Raw genomic sequence first — 22,733 nt, forward strand, 5'->3', positions numbered from 1 at the left:
GTAGGGGGAAAAAAGTAAATATTGATGTTCAGTTCAGAACAATGTTAAACTTTCAAATAGTTTCCAGCCATAAATCACATCTGCTGCAGCGTTCCCTGCGATGTTGCAGAGAATGGACTGGAGAAATACTGTGTCAGTTAAACGCAGCTGTTGAAAAAGGTTGCTAAAGAATATAACAGTGTAGCCACTGGGATCAATTTTTACCATGCACAGCGATTCAAAGATATTCAATAAGTCATTAACAAGATTAATGACCTCTAATAAAAAATGCAAGCTCCTATTCCATATTTTATTCAGCTTGCTGTAGCTTAAAATTGAATTTTATGATTTTATTAGACGTATTACTTAATTTTTCTCAAATTGGTCGTTTTATTTAAGTTAAAACATATTAAATAGATATTTTTTTCCACAGAGAAATAGGATTTTTAAAAAAATTGACTTTATATAGTAAAGTACCTTTATAACATAAATAGGTATGTAATCAATAGGCTCAAGTCTGCTCTGTTGCAGTAGCATAAGGATTAGAGTGAGGCTTTGAGGCTGGGCCAGTCCGTAATTGCACCGCCTTGCAGAAGTGCCTGGAGTAGAAGGAGTGTTATATCCCAATCATAGATCACCTAGTGAAGATTATTTCTTTGGGTGACTTATACGTTGGTGTACCCCTGCTAAATCTCTATTTAATCGCTCTCAGCCCTCCTGTTCAAGAGGAAAGTATTGCCTTTGCTGGAGCTGCTTCATTCGTTCCCTTATGCGGACCCTTAGCAAAAGAGACGTGAAGCCATTTACTCTGTGGTGAGAAGGGATCGGGTGCGAAAGCTGCTGCAGCCATTGAGCTACCCGAGTGCAAAATGTGAGAGAACGCGCAAGCCATAGCAGAATCTGGCGCAGGGGTCTTGTTTTTCTTGTTAATGTCTTAAATAGTAGCCCCTGAGAAGATATTACTGTAAAAGCATATTCGTAGAAACACAGCCAAGCGTGTTCCGCCATGCAGAGAACCAGCTTTCCGCTGAAGGCAAAGCAGCATGAATGAGACCTTCACTCCAACTTGTCTAGGTGACGCCGTATGACATATCGAGGCATACTTGTTGCTCTCGGTAACAGTTGTGAGATTTCTAAATGAATGAACGGGAAGTGACTCAACAGAAGTCAATAACCAATAACAGAAGCAAGTTGTTCTTTGCCAGTGATTAAGAGTGAGACTTAATAACCATCTTCCTGCGTCTGTATTATCCCTGGCCTTATTACTTCTTATCTAATCCATTTTTTAGAGTATTTCATCTGGTCTAAATAATTCAAGCTTTGTGCGGCATCTGAGAAGCTGCCTGTCTTTCATGTCCTACTACTTAGTGCTTTTCCGCAGCAAAATTTCTCTTAGGGATTTATTGTAGCCCTACTGCTTTCACATACCTTTGTAGTATGCTGTCTCTGAAGACTGACATTCTCTTAAAAAACCTTAGAAAGCCAAACAAAAACCAGGGGCTAGTAAGAAAAGTTTAGTGGGCATAGCAGCCATTCTTTCAAAATGTAGTTTTCAATTAGTCAATGTGCTGGGCGTTTGTGAGGCGTCCTTTCATGCCCCACTGTGAGCAGATTTGCCTTAGAGAAAGCGAACAGTGTCAAAATGCAGTTGGTTACCACTTATTTCTTCTTTTGTGCAAGTTTTACGTAATTAATCACTACCTTGAGTCTTCTTTTATAAAGCTTTGCTCTGGAGACCGGATCCAAGATACTGTACTTTTGTGATTTAAAAGTTAATTTAAAGGATATATAGGGTGTTACAGCATGCAGGAACAAAGCTTATTTTTGATTCTTCTAAGACTTAGGTCCTGGATTGATTGGTTTAATAACATTTCTTAATAAAGTAAACCAAATGCATCTTATTCCTGTGGGCTTGTGGGATGGAGAGTAGGAAGTTTCAGTCTCTTTATAACTTGTTAGCTTTGATTTCGCAAAGGATATTAGAGTGCTATGCTTTGCAATTATTGTTTATATGCACAGCCCTTGTTTGAAAAGACTTCTCCACTGCACCTGAAAATGCAGATATTTACAGGATATAAGTGAGCTATCACGTGCAATCTGGGTATTTATTTGAACGTTCCAGTTACAGCCATTCTTTTGTACTTTCAGTATTTTGTCTATGGGCTTTGTGGTCCTGAGACGGTACTTCACGAAAGCAATCTTACTAGGAGGAGGTGGTTGATAGCGCACTTCAGAGATTTCCTCGGTTGTGAGTTAAGTTAAATGTTTGCTTCTTAGTAAAATCTCACCAAAAAAATATTTCGTTTCTTTTCAATGTGTGCTTAGATTGTTCACCCCAATTCTATTCTGCGGTTTTGCCTTACGTGGGAAAAGGGAGACTTGCTGCAATGATTTAAATAATATGATAAGCCATCTGAGGAAGTGCTGACTTGTACCAAGCGTTAATTGATTGTATTCTTCTGAGAAAACATCTAGAAAAGCTGCTATTTTATGGATTCTGGGAAGGCCTTTAAGAGGTGATAAATGTGGAAAGTGACCTTCAAGCTAGAACTGATTTTGGATCTTAAACCTCATTCATTTTCAGCAGAATACATGCTTCCAAAAGTAATGAGCTTCTGAAAATCTCCCGTCTACTTGAAGTCTGGCGTCCTCTGAAAGGCCTTTGGAGAATTCAGATACAAGCTAAAATATGAGAATTCAAAATGCAGAAACAAGTAAACAGAAAGGTACAAAGCAGAATGAAAACCAAGTTGAAAATGAAGAAATAAAGAAAATGTATGTATTCTTGCTGTTTGAGGTCAAGCCCATTGTATCTGTCGTTTTGCAGAACGTTCACAAAGAACAGGTCGTTTCTATTAAAATATGTCTCAAAAAATACAGTTATAATCAATGAAGAATAAAAAGGTCTGTGTGTAGAAATGGTCTGGCATTTCGCCGCAGTTTGGTAGAAGGCGGCATATGTAAGGTGACTAAAGATTTGCAAGCTTTTTAGACTAAAAATAATGTTCGTTCTTCCTTGCTTCTTTCCTGATTTAAGCACACGATGTCTCCCCTCCGCCAGCCTGAAAAAATCCTCCCAGAGGAGATGATCACTTTGCCTTGAGGATGAGCATAATGCTGCCTTCTCATTTCTACTGTGCAAAAAGCTAAATACGCAGGGGCATACACTAACAGCAGAGTAATGCCGCAAGCCTTGGAAGAACGGTTGTTTTGTTCGTAATTTATTCACCAAAAAGGTCAACTCCAGACACAACATCTGTTTTCCACCGTGATCCTGATTTCACCAAATAATTTTGCATGCTGCTGAAGTTTTCAGGACAAAGACAGGATTAATTAGCTCTTCCAGGGGACTTTCAGATGCGTTCTGAAATACTGTTGCAATTATGGGCACGTAGCAAAGTCATTCTGGATGAGATTCAGCTTGGTGTGTTAGAGGAAGAAGCTTGGGAAGAGATATCACGAGGGGAGGAAACAGCTAGCTGGAAGGGGAGCCGTTGTGGGATAGGATGTATACAGTTATTAAGTTGGAGAATTAATCCTTCAGTAAGAGAAGGATACAAAGTGAGTTTACAGCCGAAAAATGTGTTAGTTAATAACGTGCATCCATCTTTCTCTGTTCCTTGGCTGCGTGCTTAGCATTGGTATTGGCTGGTCTCATATCAAGTGAAAATGATTATATAAGGTGATGAATGTCTGTTTGAGACAATGGGAAGGTTGTTTTCCTCTTGTACAGTGCTGCTTTCTGTACGGCATATATGCACAGTACATGAGGTACTTTACTAACAACACAGATAGATGTTTTATTGATCTCCTCCTGTTCCACTTCACTAACTGGGCCTGTTTTCAGCGAGGCATAGCGCCACGGTAATCAAGGGTGCATTTAACGTTAAGAGTGCCCAGAGCTATCTGGAGAAGCTAGGTCTCATGAACTCAAAGAAATAGCAGGCTTCTACAACTTACGGTGAAGAGGGGAAGAACAGGGGGAAAAAATAATATTCTGAGGTAGCGAGGTTAAAATGATTTAAGGCACATTGGAAACCTCAAAATAGGAGTTGTCATTTCAAACGGCAAATGCAAATTGTACTCCAAAATTAAAAGGCTTCTAGATGGATTTTGAAAGTGGGACTTGTATGTTCTAAGCCGTAAATATGCTCTCGAAAACACTTGCCCAAACTGACAGATTTTATGCAATGCGAAAATAAAGCAAGAGGAGAGAATTATTAAGTAGAATGGTGAAAAAGAAAGGGTTTGTGTCTGTATACGTTTCCATGGGTTTTTTTACTGTGACTTTCTATATAAAAATGTAACTACTTGGTAAATATTTAAAAACATAAATGCTTGAGCTGACTGAAAACACCAAAAATGTGATTAGAATCTGATTAATTATTAAATAACAACTTTAGTAATATACTTTCCCTGTGGACATAGTTTATAGTTGGTATAACGCATATTAAGATAATTGAGAAAAGCGTGTCTTTATGTACAAGAGTATATCTAAATGGATTCAATTAAACCCATATCAACAGTCAGTGCCTCAAAAATGAGGAAATAGCTGATATTAGCAGTTCGAGGGCATACTTAATTTATCCCCACTCATATTTTGCTGGTATTAATTGCATGGCCATATTGTTTTTTCTGTAGAAAATACCAGTGTACAGTAATTTTACAATGAGTTGGAAAGTACAAAGGGCAATGAAACTACTTAAATGAGCAAAAGAATAAAACAAAAGACAATGATGAATGCTTTACTCAGGAAGTGGACTTGTCTAGTATCTCAAGATCAGCTGCTAGATTTAGTCTTTCCTTTATAGTTTTCTTAACAATTCTATGAAAAATTAAAGGAAATATTAAATTATTAATTAAATTCACAGCTCATACTGTATTGTGAAGTGCTAAGATAACCGTGGGAAGAGAAATAAATCTGCGAAACTGGACTCAATAAATTAACAATAGTGAAACGAAATACGTCGTTATCCATGATTTCCCTTATTATTGTCACATCATAGAAGCTACTTACGTAAATGTGCCTGAAGTATGCGACCAGTTGACAACGTAGCAGTTCCTGGGAAGCATTTTTATCCCCTTTTTACTGAAGGGGTACTTAAGACATGGAGATACGAAGTTCTTAGCCTAAAGTCCCACTGGAGCAGAGATACGAGTCAAGATTTCTGTGTTCCAGGTTAGCACCTGGAGCACAGAACTGGAGCAGGGAGACTTTTAGTATAAATCTGAGGGAAAATGAAGACCTCCTTGATTGTGGGGGCATTTATCATATTTTGAATTTTCGTTGTACTGTGCCATAGTTTGGAAAATCTTTACGAAAGATGGTGGTCTTAAGATTACATCTGAAGTATGCTGTATGCGAGGATTTCAGTTAATATAATGGTGGAGTAATTACATCCAATAGGGTTATGTTGGCCCTAAAAATAGTTAAGTGCAAGTTCAGCAAGGTGAATTGTTCTGCTTAGGTCAGGTGAACTGCATTTATACTAAAAATAAACGCAGGTTGGGATGTTAAGAATGAACACTAGATTCTGTAAACATTTTAAGTGTTAGGTCACGTGTTTTAAATGTTTTTTTTTCAGTGATGTTTATGTAGTTTTTCAGAGGTGAGAAGATAATTAGTGAACGCTGTTATGAACAAATTTATGCATCGTGTTTTCCTTCTAGAGAGCTATGAGGTGCCGTTGTTGGATTACTGGAGAGGGAGTTTCTTTAATAGTGTGCATGTTTTGATAATAATAAGCCAAATTTACTCTAAAACGTACATTCTGATAAAGCCTCTCATAGAATAATGTGTGAGATTCAGCACCAGTTCAGTGCTTCCAAGATTAAAATATGCCACTTTTTTAATTGATATTTTGAGTGTATCCATGTATTGTATTGGTAGACCCTATTGTTCATGATAGGAATATGGTAAAAAAGGAGCACTAGCTCTCATAGCATTGATTTTGCTCATTATCTCAAGAGTCAAAACAAAGGAGAAGAAAAAGAAGCAAGGTAAGCGGTGTCAATTAGAGGTTTAACACCTTGTTCTTGTGAATAGTTTAGAGTATTTGGACTAAAATTTTGATATAAATAGTTTATGTTCAGACCATAGATTTTCCATCATGCGTGTCACAATAATTATGTTTAAGGAAAAACAGAATAAACATATTGTTTCTTGAGACTGACTTGTCTTGTTTTTTATTTTCAAAAGGTGCTGCTGCTCCATTCTTCAGTTGCTGGTAATATCCATGGATCAAGACCCTTTGGAAAACTGCAGGCCTTTTGATGGCGATAACTAATGTAAGGGCATTGGCTGGTAAGAAAATTACTTAAATGTAGCAAATTGATAAATATGGCACCTTTTTGCATCTGCTTTTTTTTTCCTTTTGTCTTCATGCTAATGAGACTAATAGTGCTATCTGTCTACGTGAAAATGAGAAGGATTGTTCTCTAGCATAAATAGGTACAAGATGCTGTTGAAGATGCTTGTGGCCGCATGTTTCTCTACCGTCACCACCATTTGTATTTTCTTTTGTTTTGGGGATGACAAGTTGATAACAGCCTCTGTCAGGAACACTGTTCAAATCCCTTCGGCTTCATGTAATTCTTGCCCAGTTTGGGAAGAGCACAATTTTTCCTTTATTACTATTGAATTTCTCCAGCGTCTCTGTTTTGAGGAATTGCATGAATAGAAACTGCCATAGTGAGTCTGGCTGCAGAGGTACATGTTGCAGTATAGCATCGGCTATAATGATCGTCATTGCCTTATTTCAGAGGATGTACCAAAAAAAGTCCAGGAGGACTGTAGTTAATGGTTTAATGTGTCGAAAGAGATGTTTCCCCCTAAACCGTAGTGATTGAACATTAGCTTGTATCTGCTTCAGAACAGCTGCTGTTTCTTTCATACATACCCTACAGTAATTGAATAATCTTGCCATTTGCTCCGTAAGCACCCACTCCTCCTTTAAATCCTGCAGGTTCGTACTGGCTGAGATAGCTTTCCTTTCCCGTTTAACTCCCACCATTTTGCCATGCCAAATCCTTTATACCCAAGGTTTTAGATTTTCCTGCCATAGCAACCAGGTTATTACGCGTTTTGTCAATACCTTAAATAGCAGGAGCTATTTGTGTCAAAGGCATTGAAAGTCTTTGGTGATATTTACAGGAAAAAGCTGTACTTAATCACAAAGCTATTATGAAAATTACTTTAAAGGATGCATTCTGCAAGATCCAGTGCCTTTGGTTCTCACAGAAGGTCATCAAAATGTGCAAATGGAACTAACACATTGAAAATCGTGTATTTATGAAAAGTACTAGGTCTAAGAATTACTGAAGTAAACTGGTGTGAGGGGAGAATTTTTGTGTCGAATCAAAATATTGTAAGTCAATATATGAAGGAAAAACATACTAAACTGTATTATAAAATTACAATTAATGCTGTGCAGTAATGAAGCTGTAAGTAAAACCGCTCCAATAGCAACAGTAATTATTCCATAAATTAAAGAAAAAAATGCGTGCGAGAGAATGCTTGTCAGGCGCTTTACACAATCAGGCTACTTTAACTGCATTTTTCTTATCAACTATACGGTCCACGGGTGGTAATGGTTTCTAGGCAGGCGCAGATTTTTTTGAGATATGTGTACTCTGCATTTTTTTTTTTAATGTGTTGTGTAAATACTCAATTTACTAGTTAGTTAATAATGCTAAAAAGGGTGATTAAATAAAGGTGCTGGTTTGGTATAATTAGCACAGCTGTTCGTGGCTCCATTTCAGATACCAATAATGTTTATTTCATGACAAACATATAAGACAGAATGGAGCTGTTGGGATTAGCTTGAAGATTCTGATCACAGGAACTGCTTCACCAGCAGTTTCTTGTCAGAAGTCAGCCAGAGGCCCTAAATAGCAAGGAACAGGCACCCTTCCCTCCGGCTGCCCATCAGCTAGGGGAGCAACAATAGTCAGAATTATGCAAGCAGGAAGGAGGCATCCCTTAAAGAAACAAAGCAAATCATCGCAGCATCCAAAGTGCTTCTTACTTCTTAGAAACAACAAGCCTTTGTTCACATATTTGACGAGTGAGGAGGATGAGTGATTCTACAACATGGGGAAAACCTTGAGGGTCAGCAGGAGGAAATGGGTCGGTCTCGGTCAGCTATTATCTGAAGACTTGGGTGGTTTTTTTCCTCTTTTCTCCTCTTTTGCCTTTTTTTTTTTTTTTTTTTTTGTCTGGGAGAAGCGGACTAGTTTGTGATTGGAACCCCTAGCTTGAGTTTTGAAGCTTAACAGATCAGACTTGTCTAGTTGCAGTACCCAGCAGATAAAAGGCCTCATTCAGCTGGCCCACTCTCCAAGAATTAGTACCTGAGCTTCACAAACACCTGATTTTATCGATGCTTCTGCTTCTGTGACTATACATGGATGAAGTCATAAGCTAGTCTGGGTGTAGACTATAAATGAGCTGGTAATATTAACTGAATGTGATGTAAATCAGGGCTCTTTAGAGCTCATCAGTGAGCAGGAATCAATATTAAGGAAATTGTAAAATTTCAAATATTTTTTGCTCTGACAAATAGATTGATTACTTGACTCTTCTGGGAGGAAGCGTATCATACTAGTTCTACTAGCACTGGAGTGGAGATCTGGGTATTTGCTTTTCGCCTTACTCTGCTATAAGGTAGTGACAGTACCAGTAATGTGTATTTGCTTGAAGCTTTCTCTATAAACACAGTCCTAGTGGTTTTAGAACCTTACAGTCTAATTTCTGTTAACGTTCATCATTTACATGCACAGATAAATATATCCTGCAGATATATCCTACCTATAATATGTAAATATTTATAATTAATAATTTCATTATTAGAATTACTCTGCTTTTTAATTCATATTTTTGTCTCTCACTTGTCCAGTTACCTGGAATTTTTCCTCATTCCCGTCAATGCAACAAGCCATTTCCTCTTTGAGCAAAGTGCCAATTATTTCTATTCTGAGAATGCTCCCAAATGAGCGCCTTCTCTGGCCCCCAAGGCCAAGATTATCACCATTCTCACTGATCCATCAGATCAGGCGTACTCCTGGTATCAGGTATAATGATGTAGCCTCCTGTTACTACCATTCATTGTAGTTTTTCCCCTACATAGAAGTATCAAAAGAGCGCAGTATGACACCAACCGTGCTATATCTGGAACAGTCGCATTTGTTAAAGTCACCCACTGGATACATGTAGCGTGGATGTGTTACTGTTATGACATTCCAACAGTGCATTAGGATTTAAAAACAATTTTCCAGCAGTACCCGGGTGTGCTTGAGGATCCAGTAGCCCTGAAACACACCTTCCCTGAAGTGGTCACAGCGGGACTGCACATCCCAGGGGAGACAGAGATCCTGCAGAAGGGATGTCTTGAGCCTGGGTGGTACAGTACTCGCACAGGGAGACGCGTTCCCTGCTTTCACGTGAGAAATAGAGTGCTACATCCTTTAAGTTTATTGAAGGTCCAGCTTTCCAAATTCATTGTCTAGGCTGGGCTGCTCTATTTCATATATAGATACACTTACCCACACATAAAATAATTCACATTAAAAATTTGTGTCCATCTATTATACTTATTCTAGTGCAGACTAGTAGCTTTGTATGAATGCTCAGGTCAGCAAATGAGGCTGCTTCTTCTGTGCTTTCTGAAACCTGGTGACCTTCCTCTCCTTTTGGTGACTAGAAGAGGAAATAAAGGTCCCAAATAAATGGGTGTGCTGTCTTCCTGACATTACACAGCCCGTATGACCATAATGGATGTGGAAATTAGTTCCCAGACTGTGAAGGAGTCTGTCGACTTACTGCAGAATAGCCTAATGACGCTAGCCTCCTAATTTAGACAGCCGTGTTAGGCATCTAAGGCTAGGTAGAGCAAATACCCATAATAATGGAATTTGAATAGATGATAAAAATAACAATGACTAAATAAACTGACATCAGAAGTAGTCTGGTAGTAAAACTTGCTCTTAGCAAGTCTAATCAATGCACACCACAATTGGTATCCTGCATCACCTATGCCAGGGCTCCCAATATTTTTCATATCCAAGTGGCTGAAGTTACAGCAGCAATATTAGGAATTACTGAAAAAAAAAAACAAAACAAAACCAAAGGCGAGGAAAGAGTATTGGGAAAAGAAAAACCTTGTTTGTGATGTTAGAGGTTTTATTATATTTAAGCAACAGCTGAAAGAATTAGCATTTTGTTGGGGTTTATTTTATTCCCCCATCTGTTCTACTCTTTTCACTACATACTTTCTTTTTTCATTTTAAATTCAAATTCTGATTATGGTGGAGTTTTCTGAACGGCTTTGGAGGAAACGGCTTAGGTGTTGATGAAATGAGGAAACTTGTAAAAATAAAGGTTTTGAAGTAGAAGTGGTTTTAATCAGAATGTTTAAAGAAATGCAGGGAAAAAAAGAGACAATAAAATAATCCGAAAATACAAAGACTTTGTAATAAGGGGAGTTTTGATTTCTTTAAGAAACCTCTTCAGACTTAGTGATCCTTCCTGAAAACAAGGAAAACCAGATTTTTCTATTCAGGGTAGATCTTAGGGCAAATGAATATACATTCAAATCACTGTTATGTACCGCTTTTAAGATACAAAGACTTTCTCAATTCATTTGTTGAAATTGTGCGTCTCTCTTTTTCAGGACCTGACCTAATTAAAATCAAAGGTAGAACTCCAGTAGTTGACAAAATATGTTAATCTACTAATTTCTGTTAAAATGAGTGTTGGGAAGAAGCTTTCAGACAAAAGAATGGGAAGAAATTTCAGCTAAAGAGGAAATTTTGGAACTTTGTGGTTTAGAAATGCCCGTATGCCAGCACTTCATTATTGCTGGCAATGTTTGCATAGCTTAGAGGTGTGAACCCCTATTTAAATGCATATTCCCTGAAGTGTGGGTTTTGAAGGTCTGTCAGAAAATCAGCCCTCTTAACACAGCATTTAAATTTGTACACAGCTTTCAATATTGCTGAAATCTCAGTGGGACTTAAACTTATGCTTAAATGCTGTCCTTAAGAGAAATTTTCCCGAAGAAGTAATTTTCTGAAACATGGCCTATAAATGCTCTGAAAAAAAGCAAAATACCTTTGTCTTCCCATTTATGAAACTCAGATCAATTACAAAAATACCGATTTTTAAAAATTCTTCAGAACGAGCTATTTTTCTGTCACGTGTGTTACACGCATGTCAGTCACATTTCCAGCCAGCAATTTGAAAACCAGACTGCAACAGCAGCTACCTTTGTCATAAATTTAACTTGACAGCTTCTCTGCAGGGCTTTCAATTAGGATCATTTTTATTTAAAAAAAAAAACAAACAACCCAAACAAAACAACAAAACACCTGAAAAAGAATGAAAATGTCAGTCCAAGTGCAATGAGCAAATGCTATTTTACAGGAAATCTACACATACTGTGTTTTTTTCAGACTCCATGGTGATCAGGAACCTGCAATGCCAAGTGTTGGATAAAAAACACTTTAGAAAAACCTCATTATGGTGACATAAAAATACATGTTTTGCTGTTTGAGGAGATGCATGTGTTTGATGCCGGGTGGCACCTGAGGCCTCGTGGGCTCTCCTGAGGGAAGAGGACAGAGGAGGCAATGGAGTGGATCCGTGATGCTACTTCAATAATCCCCTCTCTTTCACTTAAAACTTTGCATGCTGGATGGAGGAAGTTTAAAAAAAAAAACCCAAAAAACTCCAATTTCAGTGTTGGTTGCTGAAAGCTTTGATAATGAAGCAGCGGGAGGGAGCTTGTGTGCCTGAGAACAGGTAAAAAACCCCTCAGGCCCAGTAACGGCATTCTGTGCTTCAAGTGCAAACTGCTAAGCGGTGTTGGGATGATAATTTGATCAGCTTGTCGTAGCTGCGGTCCCTGGCAGCTCTCCTCCCGCCCAGGGAAACCCCGGCTGGTTTTTAAGTCACCAGGGATCATGAGGACCCGGCGTCAAGATGGCCGCCGCAGCCTCACTCGTTGTGGTAAATGTTATCTCCCGGGCACTGTAACGGAAAGTTTTCTTGTGGAATGTGAAGAAAAACTTTACAATTAAGCTTGAAAAGTGGTAAAACTAATCTTGAAGGTGGAGGAATCTTCAAAAAAAACCCAAAAAAGCTCTAATTTCAGTGTTGATTGCTGAAAGTTTTGATAATGAAGCAGCGGGAGGGAGCTTGTGTGCCTGGAAAGAGGTAAGAAAACCCCTCAGGCCCGGTAAAAGCTTTCTGTGCCTCAAGTCCAAACTGCTAAGCGGTGTTGAGATGATAATTTGATCAGCTTGTCGTAGCTGCGGTCCCTGGCAGCTCTCCTCCCGACTAGGAAAGCCCTGACTGGTTTTTAAGTCACCAGGAATCGTGACTGACTAAGCGTCAAGATGGCCGCCGCAGCCACCATTTCTTGTGGTAAATGTTATCTCCCAGATTCCAGAATGGAAAGTTTTCTTGTGGAATGTGGAGAGAAAATTTATAATTAAGCTTGAGAAGTGGTAAAACTAACTTTGAAGAAGGAGGAAGTTTCAAAAAAACCACACCCAAACGCTACAATTTTAGTGTTGGTTGCTGAAAGCTTTGGTTATGAAATGGCAGGAAAGAGCTTGTGTGCCTGGAAAGTACTGAAGAAATGCCTCAGGCCCAGCAAAAGCTTTCTGTGCCTCAAGTCCAAACTGCTAAGCGGTGTTGAGATGATAATTTGATCAGCTTGTCGTAGCTGTGGTCCCTGGCAGCTCTTCTCCTGCCCAGGAAAACCCCGGCTGGTTTTTAAGTCACCAGGAATCATGACTGACCCTCCATCAAGATGGCCGCCACAGCCTCCGTCCATTGTGGTAAATGTTATCTCCCGGGCTCCAGAACAGAAAGTTTTCTTGTGGAACGTGGAGAGAAAATTTATAATTAAGCTTGAAAGTGGTAAAACTAACCTTGAAGCAGTCATTAAATGTAAATGGATTCGATGATTTCTGCCTGAATCTTCACGCGCTCAGTAGGCGGGAAGGGAGGTGCAGGAGCCCGTGTCTGGCTGAATGGAGGCCCAGTTTCTGAAATCACATTGACTTTATGTTCATTGCTGAAACATGACTGGAAAACTGGTAAAAAACTGTACGAAGGAGGCCAGATAACATCCCACACTCACACTCTTTGGATATGTATCACACCGTCATTCCTCAGATGTAACTGTGGCAGCTTAACCAGGTAAGTGCGAATTTTGTTACAGGTATCCTTTTCCTTTTACAGCTAATAATTATAGATGAGCAGCAGCTGAGAAATAATGCAGTTGTAGAAATGGATGAAGTTCAAAAGTTTGTCGGAATTTCTCTGCGTTGCAATTATTCTGATGTCTCTGTGTGATTTATATGATGATTAGTTTGCAGAAAAAAGATTTCTATGAAAATGTTTTCAGACACCATTCGGCATGGGAGAAGTTGAGGGGAGCTGAAGCTGATAGTAAGTTGCAGCTAGCAGATCCTTATGATGGTGGTTCATAAACTCTCAACAACCATTTCTTTAAGTGCAAGGGTTTTTTTTCTAATTCATGAATTCTAAACTTCAGGTCCTTCCTGGGTAGCTAGAAAATGTCTGAGACTGTTAATTGCTAAATTGTCTCCCAGCACTAAATCTCCAGCAAACAACCAGTGTAAACTAAAATTTAAAGGGAACTAGACTAAGAAACAAGGAAGATTTTAAATTAGGCTTTATTTTCAAAATTATTTCTCAGCTCTTACTGTCTTGCTATTTTGAAAATAAAGATACCTGCTGAGAGCCAGTAGTTATAAGCACCATTTTTGTGTCAAGACTGAGAATTGGAGGCTGGAAGAATATGGGAAATGTCATTCACTTATCAAAATAATTGGTATATGGGTATAGTTCAGAGAACATTATAAGAAGGTAGAAAAAAGGAGAGAGCATTTTCTTCCACAGACTCACAGGGTGAAATCTTACCCTTTTGGAACTGATACCAAAATTAATGTGAAATACAGTGGGGCCAGCCAAATAGTTGGCAGAAAGAGATGAACATAGGTAAGTAGTCTTATTTTGAAATTAACTAGAATTCTGTCAAAGAATTCAGGCATCGTAGGAGGACTTTTAAAAGTAATAAGGCACCTAATTGTGTAACTGCACATCTTTCAGGTTAGAAATCCACTGGTTTCGTGTCCTCAGGAACATTTTTGTGGACATTTTAATGCACTTGAAAGGAGGAAAAAAAAAAGTCAACAAAAACATTCATGATTATTTTCTTTTGCTGTTGCATTTCGTGACTTTGTGTTACATTTCTGTATAAAAGATATTTTTACTTGAACCATATATTCAGCTCAGTGATGCTTTTCTGTTTATAAAACTCTTGAAAAAGTATCAAGTAGCAGAGCTGAGGTTTTCTGAGTTACAGTATTTCAAACTTTTGCTTGTTGACATACAGGACTTTGTTGCGTTTTCTGAAAATGAAGGAAAAAGAGACATTAGGGATGTAGTTCTGGGTATTGTTAACAAAGCCATCAGATATAACCAGATTTACAACTGTCTGTAGATAGAGGAACCAACTTCTGTAGCCCTAAAGTATGTGAATGAGTTAACTTCTAGAAAAGAGAGAAAAAAAAGGGGGGGGAGGGGCGGGGCAAGAGATTAAAGTGAGATGGAAGGAGGAGTTACTAAGTTGCTTGTAAGGTGGTTCACAGGTAAAGGCAGGAGGTGGGAAGGTGGTTTCTAAAAGCGTGATGGGAGGACAGAGGGCCCTGGGTAGATGCACTGAGCTGGCACAGCGGAGGAATAAAACAATTCTCCTGGTAGGGTAGGTTATTATGGGTATTATGGTAGGGAGGGTTATTATGGAAATATATTTATAAACTGTCCCCTGCTACATACGTGTAAGGTCTGCTTTGTCCAGCCATCGAAGCCGTGCTGCCATGCTTTTCCGTTCTGATTAACTTTAGACCTTAAGCCACTTAAGAGTGCCTTAAAAAGCTCCCTTGAATTGCTCCCTGGAACAAAGCCGATTACAAACTCTGTTCAGCGGTTTTGACACCCTCAGACTGAGCCCATGTGTGTCTGAAGGCAACAGGAGGAAATGGCTCCATAAGCCTTTCCCACTGTCACTCCCGAGGGAGTTTGTCACGTTCAAGGGTGGAACAGCCCTTCCATTAGTAACTTGCCAGCACTCAAAGGGTTGCTTCACACAGCCTGTAACTCAGCACAATGGAAGCATATTTCATACTTTTAGAAAGTGTTGTTACCTGCTTTGGTGTTAACAGCTCAGTCTGTCTTTGCTGTGCTGGTATTGATTTGCTTCTCATGAAAAATAAATAAATACAGGGCAATGTATGCCCACAGGTGCCTCCTTCCCCCTAAGTTTGGCAAGATGAAAGCTTTCAGCTAGGCCGTGTGATTTTACTAATAGTACTGTAATTGCATTCTCTCCGATGATATTCCGAGGTCTAAAAAACAAAAATGAGGCATGAGAAAGAACCATCTGACGAAGTCTGAGGTTCACTGAACAGTGCTTTGTTAAACCAGCCATCAGTATTTATTGCACATCTATCTGAAAGGCAAAAGTGAGAGAGCACAGTAACACTACTGTCAGGTTGCCACTTTGTATTCAGTTAACTTGTGTTGAAGCTTTCCTGCTGTTCTGCACCTCATCCTCAGCTGTTCATCACCCTTTCCCTGAAATTACCAGCCTCTCTGATCTGTCAGTGTGACTGCACGTATAGTCTCTCTGTAAGCCAGTTTTGCTGAACTAAGCTGTGTTAGATAACCCTTATTATTAGAAGTGTTTTAGATGTTGGATTCATTTAGACAGAACTGGGTTAGAAGCGGTTATACATGCCATTAGTTGACAGTTTGGAGAAGTCTGTAACCTCCAGTGGTGATGAAATGGGCGATGGGATCAGCAGAAAGTAGAGTGATCACCTTTTAATGTGGCACAACTGCTGCCCAAATAGCCTTACTTAGCATCGAGGACCCTATGTGGGCAAGTTGCATCCGTTAATACTGAGGAAGTAGTATTGTACCTGCAAGACTGTTGCTGTTCTACCTGATAATTCTTAGAAGTGGCGGACTCAGACTTGCAGTTGCACTCATAATTACATTAGGAAAATAATCTTCTATCAACAAGAGATGTTGGCTAACTCTGGAGCAGTCAAGGGCTAAAACCTCAGCAGGCTACCTTCTTGCTCGTTAGGTAAAGAAAACAGTTGTCATAAGTTTTTTACTAAACATTAGAAGTCAGGGAGTCAAACAGAACTAAGTTGAGGTGAGTTACATCAGGTTACAGCATTTTATTTCTGTGAAACTTTCATTGAGTATGTGAGAAATAATGAGATTGGAAGAGGTGTCATAAGCCATGCATTTTTCCCCATTCCTAATAACCTATTAGGATGTGAACTGAAAAGTGTCCATATTTTTATGTATGACATTATTTTCAAAATGCGCAAAAGAGTTTGAAGACCAAAAATAAGTCCATTAACCAGGAGGTAACCTTTAAAAAACTATGGAAGTTTTAAACTTCAGTATTTAGGGCAATGCAGCCAGAGGATAGTGTTATAGGTGCAAATACAATGTAGTATAGTAAAGTCTAGAAAAAGTATAAATTTTTTAAAAAATAAATGTGATTTTCAATGTAAAGTTGTATTTGTACTTTTAACTTGATGAAGTCTTTATGAACAGTTACGTGAAGGTGAGTAATTTTCCGAATTACACTATTTTATTTTTTTAATTTTCTCAGTCCAGATCCTTTTTGTCCAGCTTATCACTGGACTGTCCAACCTGTGTTGCTGCACAGATTGGAGCAACATCTCCCATCCTGACTGAGACAGGAGCAATACGAAGTGAGATGGCATTGAACATGGGAAGGAAATAAAGTGCTCCTGTCACATGGGAGACTTTCCTACAGCCTAAAAGATAAATATAAAACAAAACCTAATTCATTAGGTGCAGACACTTGGAAGCGTATTAGCATTTTCATGTTTACTTAGACTCATGCCTAATTAGTTCCTGTAAACTTCTCTCAAGGGAATAAATTACTGAAAAAAAAATGCTTCCCAAATACTGTAGTTAGTGAGGTAAAACAGCAGATCTTAAAAGAACTGCAGCAATCCAGAAGATTGTACGTTCTTATGCAAAAAATTATCCCATTTTTTATCCGCCAGGAAAGTGGTTCCGTAACAGGAATAAAAGGAGTAAAACTCCAAGAAACAGAGACTGCTTCTGATGTTTTAAATCAGTATTTAAGCATGGAGGTGGTAGGACTTTTGCTTGCCTCTGAAGGTGGCTAAAGGACGTATGAAAACCAGGCAAAGATACCGATTTCACATTACAGTTTCTTCTAAGCAACATAATCCCATGTATGTCCCACTGACAATATGCGCTCTCCTGCATAGGTCTGTATTGATCAAAATGTAATTCCGGACATGAAGTATGGTACATTCCAGAAGGGTGAGAATAGTGAAAGATTCTGGGGATCTTTTTGAAAAAATCGTATGTTTCTGGCTGATAATTCTGCCTTGAAGAATGAAAAAAAAATAAAAAAAGTTCTAAAAGTCATAAACTTTTATGACTTTATGAACACACACACATACACACCATTTTAAGAAAAGCAATTAAACACAGACCTAGTTTGTGCAGAGCATCTGACCATGTTTTTAAGACCTGGTGGCAAAAGCAGCATTTCAGCATGTTTTTTGAAGTATGTATGCCTTGGTGGCTACAAGAACTGTTTCTTAGGCAGACAGCAGTGGCAGCAGAAAGGAAAAAGACCTCTCTTGTGAGAGGGCTGAGTTTTCTTTGTACTTCTGTGTGTTGCATTTTTTACTTGTGTCTGAGTTCTGTGAACAGATGTGTTTTTATAAACCTAAATAAACAACCCAGAGAGCACATAAACACCTGGGATGGCTAGCAGACAGGTGGTCATCTGTTTGAGCCTTCAGTTGCATTTTCTCTATAATTAGTTGTCTAATTGCTTGTCCAGAGTTGTAGCTAATGTATTTATACATGTAATTAATTATACTTTAAATAATCAAACAACCATTTTCAGTTGTTTGTCCTTTTTTCTTCATTTGTGGAATGTCAGAACTGTCATGCTACTGAACTATTATCAGTTCTATTTATGGACTACATTATGACTCCATTCTGGATATGTCCCTAGAAGGACATACGATACCAAATTATTTCTCAGGCTAAATAAAGAAATAATGAATATCAGTTGCAACTTAAGCATTGTGGCCAGTGGTAGGCTGGGCAGGAATACCTCAAGAGTACCTCTGGGGCTGGGGAGAGAGGTGGGACATGCTAGCTAGCCATGATTTTTTTTTTTTTTTTTTTTTTTAATTAAGAAATGAGCCCCATTGACTTGTAACAGTACATTCAACTTTGTGAAAGCTGAATTTGGAGAGGGACTTTAGACTGACTAGTTTTGTGAGACACTTGGCAAACTTCTGGGAGGAGGTAAAATTTTAATATTCACTTGTGGGAGAACTCTGATGCTGCGAGGTGGCCAAAGAACAGCTTTACAAATGTGCCTTTCTCAAAATTAAAAACACTTTATTGCCAGTTCATTGTCCGTTAAGTTTGTAATTAAGGACAATTGCAGAGCTTAGAAGGTATATCAGAGGACCAAAGGTGGGCTCAGTAATGGAGCTAGGCTGCAAGATCACTGGTGATGACTAGAATTAGCTGGTTTGGGAAGAGCTACAAAAATTCTGCTGTAGGCAATTGCAGATTCACCTTTCAAGAGGATGAATTTCTTTGAAACCCTTGTTACCCAGAGACTCCCCATCTGTAGTATGAGATTTTTATATTCTTTCTAAAGCTGTTTAATGATAGTTAAGAGTTAACTCTGAAGGCTCTTATTATCTATAGATATATCCCATTCATCCTTGAAGCCTGCCAAACCATTAGCTTCAGTAATACGTTGCAGTAGTTAAATGAAAACCGCCTTAAGAATAGAAGCAAAAAGGAGAACCTTTAGGAACTTAAAGAACTTGGGATTGATTTTGGTATGTACTTAACTCACAATGACACCGGCAAATAACATTTCATTAGAGAAAATGTAACTAGGTCTCAGCACCCCCCCGCAAAAAAACCTAAACCACCCTCGCAGTGATTTCTATGAACTTTAGATCAGCAATAAAAAGAGGAAACAACAGAATAAGGTGGCTAAAAAAAGATAATGGCTTTCCAAACTCTGAAATAGCTCCCAGCTAAATGGTGAGATGATAACAAAGATGCTACACAGTAGCTTCAGTGGTGTGGAAAAGACAGAGAGCTAGATTAATTTGCCTAAACCCAAGCATCCGGTGTCAGGGAAGATACTCTGCGGTGCCTAAGCAGGTTGCTGCTGGGGGATGATGGACCCACTCTGTGGTCCTTAGGGGCTACGTCACGTGGAGCTGGTGGCCACCTCCTATCCTTGGTGGAGCCAGAAACCACTCAGAACAAGAGGTGAACCCAGATAATTTCCTCTGATTATTGTCTCTCAGACTAATATTCAGTATTAGGTGATACTAAAGAAGCGTTTTCACTGCAGAAAGTGTCTGTGATTCCCATAGGGAAAACACTGAATGAATAGTCTGCAGAAACTTCTGCATTTGATTATTTCAAGCTGTTTACACAGGTGCAAAATCATATGTAAGATGTTGATTCTGTACTGAACTATTTACATGAAACCATTTGGTGATGGTAGCTAATACTCATTACTCAAGGTAAAGCTCATTGCATTGCTTCATTTCTGTCATTATAATGAAATACTGCTTTGCTTCACATCTGAAGTGTGGCATAAGCTTATCTTCTTTCTGACAGATTTTCTTCTGGATGTAACTGCTCCTTTATGCCGTTCACCACTGAGATATTTGTATTATTTTTTCTCTCTGTCTCTTTTTTTTCTTTTTTTTTTTTTCCTAGTTCAATTAATATGATCACCTGGCTTATCAGAAATGACCTGTGTAATATACATGAATGACTTTTCCCAGTTGATAAGCTTATTTCATATAGCAGCTTAAGGCATTGTGCAACAGCATACAGTGTTAAAATAGGGCTCGCAATTTTCAGTGTATTAATCTGCCGGTATAATAGAATAAACCAGAAAAGATCTGATAAGACAAAACTTTTTTCTTTCGTCCCATTTCCAGCTCTAGGATTTCAAAATGCTTTTGGCTATGGCTGCTTTGGGTACTGTCTCTCCAGGCATCCTTGTTCCAGTCTCTTAGGGGGGAAGCCAAAGGAGTGGAGAGGGGAATTGTCAAAGCCATTGAAAAAAGTGTCAAAACTCAGCACAGAATTTTGTGATCTTAATGGTGAAAGGTTTCACCTCGCTTAAAGGCAACTGTCTGGGGACTGGCAAAGGCGGGTAGAGAGACAGAACAAGTGCGTAGATATCAGTTGTAGGTATGTGGGTGTTTAATTGATGAAAAGCCTTGATTCTTCAGCCAGAGTCCTGTGAAGACACATTTTGTGTATCTAAAGTTCATAATGGTTCCCAAAAATCTTTAAACTATTTAATTAAAAAGGAGGTTTAAGTGGAGAATATGGGGAGGGTTGTGGGAGGACTAGAGAAGTCAGCCATGACCTTAAGTACATGTTACTTGGAAGATACAGTCCCCACTTTGTGTCTGCCTAACGCAATTCACAGTGGGAAGACAGACATTTTGCCTGCACCATAACAGCTTTTGAAAAGGCAGATACCTTGGGCTGTCTTGCATTATTTTTATTTTATAATTAATCATTAACTGATGCCCTTTATAAAATAAAAATCAGGCACAGCAGCTGGGTTATTTGCCTTTGAAAAGCTTTTACTATGCACACAGCATGCCTTTTTTCTTGTCACTAATAATATCACAAAGATGTAAGGAGGGAAAATGGTACACTGACATCATGTCATGTCCAGTACAAATGGAAGTGCCATAAACATTGGAAAAACATATGAATAGGAACATCTTCATTGACAAATGTTTCCGCTGGGCCATCAGGAAGGATGATATTGAATGCGTTGTTAGTATGCATGGGTAGAGGCTCAGGAAATATTTCTATAGAACTGTCAAGCTATTTTTTAAATTTGTTTCACTTTGCAAGTCACCTCTTTACCTCCACGTTTTTCCTGTTTTGTTCCTCAAAGAGCAATTGAAAAAGAGGTAGAACTCATTAGTGGATATACTTCTGCAGCAAAACCTGAGCCCTAACAGCATCTGTCCCAATAACTTCACTGCCCACTTTGTCCCAGTAAATGTATACGAAACCATAATCCGCATGAGAGTCAATGTAAATTCTGCCTCAGTTAACTATGCTGACCCTGCGAAAAATATTAGCTTACAAAATGTGTGGGAGAGGCATTGATTTGAAATTGACACTGTATAATAACATACGAGCTCCCACTGAAGTCAGACCAAAGTCCATTAAGTTCAGTAAGCTGTCCCCAAAGGTGGCTGGGAGTGGGTGCTTAGTAGAAGAGAAACTGAAAATTCGTGTAGTCACCCTACAGCACCCTTCCAGATCTCACTGGGAACATTTTGAAGCCTGGAAATTAATTCAGGATTTCAGCAGCAATTTGAACATATATTACAGGCCAAACAGCTGATTCAGAGAGGCCAAGTGAATGTATGAGTAACTGAGCACACACACACACATATGTATATGTGCGCTTGTGTGTAGGGGTATATATATACGAGAAGGATTGTGAAGAGGAAAGGAAAGTAAGCATGAAAGAAAAGCAGGCATATGTGTGCATGGCTAGCTCAAGATTTCACAGCAGTGTGAGAAAGAGCTATAGTACCACCCCAGTAATTGTTTGGGATTCAGGTTTTTGTTGCTGGTGACAGCAGCAGAGTGTTCTTACTGGTAAGAGTTAAGGTCTGGCAGTCAAAGGTTGGTTGCATCCTGGGGGTTGATGGGAGCCAAGTCAAAGAGGTTTTAAAGTATTCTGACCAGAATAAAAAGTTTGCATCAGGGTCAATGGATTTGTGAGTCTGTATAAAGCAGAAGGTGAGTGGGATGCTGAGGGCAAGGTCCTATGAGAGAGGCTTTGGGAGTCACTTCTTCCCTGTTTTTTTTTTTCTGTTTTTCTCAAGTCGATGGGGTATGGCCTCCTGCCACCCTCCCGGCTGCCTTCTTCCATCACGAACAACCACCACCCTTGGTCCCTGGCAGAGGTGACCTCCTTCTCCTCCTGGAGGCCCAACGTGCCTTCTTGCTCTGAGCCTGCTGCTCAGGGCAGGGGAAGTGGCAGAGCCACCCTCAGTCTCGGGAGGGCACAAACAAGGGGGCTGAGGAAGCGTAGAAAGTGGGATTTTGAGCACCTGCTTCACCATGTATTGGCAAGATACCTGTGTCCTCCTTGCTTGCCTGATCCTCAGTGCATTATAACTTGCTCTTCTCAACTGTTTCTTTTAGATACGTGTGACACAAATAAGTGTTTGTGATGGGCAGGTCGGCAGAGAAAACTGAAACAATTTATTAGTAATAATCCATCTGCACACACAGAAAATCCTAGAAGTGTATCATCTATTTAAATTTAAAATAGCCTAATCTATCCCTCTGAATACTTTTTATATTGTTAAGTAAGATTAAAGTGTGATTAATGATCTCCAGATCCAAATCTGAGTTTCTAAGCTATCCAACTGCATCTACAGCCCTGTCATGAGAGCACCCTATCATCAAATGCCACATCTTTTCAGGGCAGCTCACATATTTCTAAAGCTCTCCTTAGTAATTAAATGACTTTATCACTGTTACAACAAATGTCACTCATATTGTTAATGAA

The sequence above is a fragment of the Chroicocephalus ridibundus genome, chromosome 5 (assembly GCF_963924245.1).
Source record: "Chroicocephalus ridibundus chromosome 5, bChrRid1.1, whole genome shotgun sequence".
Classification (NCBI taxonomy): Eukaryota; Metazoa; Chordata; class Aves; order Charadriiformes; family Laridae; genus Chroicocephalus; species Chroicocephalus ridibundus.